Here is a 1017-nt window from a genome sequence, read left to right as displayed (position 1 = left end):
CTTATTTCCTGATATTTTTATTAGATACCATTAAAAGTTAAATATTTATTTGTTTCTGATTTTAAAATCCATTTTATCGCATTATAAACGTAAAGGCATTTTAACAAGAAGCCTTTTAACGGCTGCGTACACGGTAAACAAGGCAGCCAAGACGTTGATGAAGCGTGGTTTTAATTTGAAAGAAAATGTGGGCAGAAGCTTGGAAACTTAAACAGCACGAAGGCTCGTTCTTGTGGCTGAATGCTGCATTATGAACAGCTGAAACTTATTACACAAAGTTTTAGGAGTTGGCAAATAAAGAAACAAAAAGAAAGGACTGAGTCTTATTAAAGACAGAGCAGCTTTGATTATTCTGTTGCTTTCCTTTAAGATTGTAGTGCCTTTATAAAAAATAGTACCTTAAGATCTTTGTAAAATATAAAAAAAGTTTCATTTAATGGATCAACCATAGGAACAAGTAGCCCAATTTCATATTGGTTTAAATGCAGAAAAGAATGATAAGTTGTCCAATTTTACTTGGCTGATATTATATATTTTTATTTGTTTCATTTTTTTAAATGTTTACCAGAATTTCAAGTGCAAACATTTTTAGGAGCCAATAAAAAATGTAATGAAGGAAGTGAACCAGGAGATCTTTGATTGTCTTATGTTTTTATTTTTTATAAAAATGCTCAGTAAGTGTTRTCTTTCCTACAAGCCATTGATCTCTGCTCTTTTCATACAAATGCCTTTGAGTTTTCTCTTTTTACTTTTTATTATTGATGAAGGGTTTTCTTACCAATCATTTTTGCTAATCGTTTTATAAAAAAAAAGGGTTGAACAGTTTTATTTTTGGCTTTGATGCATGATGCATTAGGTTTTGTTTTTATGTTTTATTTTATAAACGCTGTTGTTTTTTTGTTTGTTTTCTATCTTGAGGCTCAAATTGTATGTATTTTCTATAAACGTTTTTGATTACGTTTTTACTTTTAGTAGGTTTATATGTTTATGTAATAAACCAGTTATTAAAACAGTTTG

Source organism: Austrofundulus limnaeus, unplaced genomic scaffold, assembly GCF_001266775.1.
Source record: "Austrofundulus limnaeus strain Quisiro unplaced genomic scaffold, Austrofundulus_limnaeus-1.0 Scaffold56, whole genome shotgun sequence".
In the NCBI taxonomy this organism is placed as follows: domain Eukaryota; kingdom Metazoa; phylum Chordata; class Actinopteri; order Cyprinodontiformes; family Rivulidae; genus Austrofundulus; species Austrofundulus limnaeus.
This window is presented reverse-complemented; position numbering follows the sequence as displayed.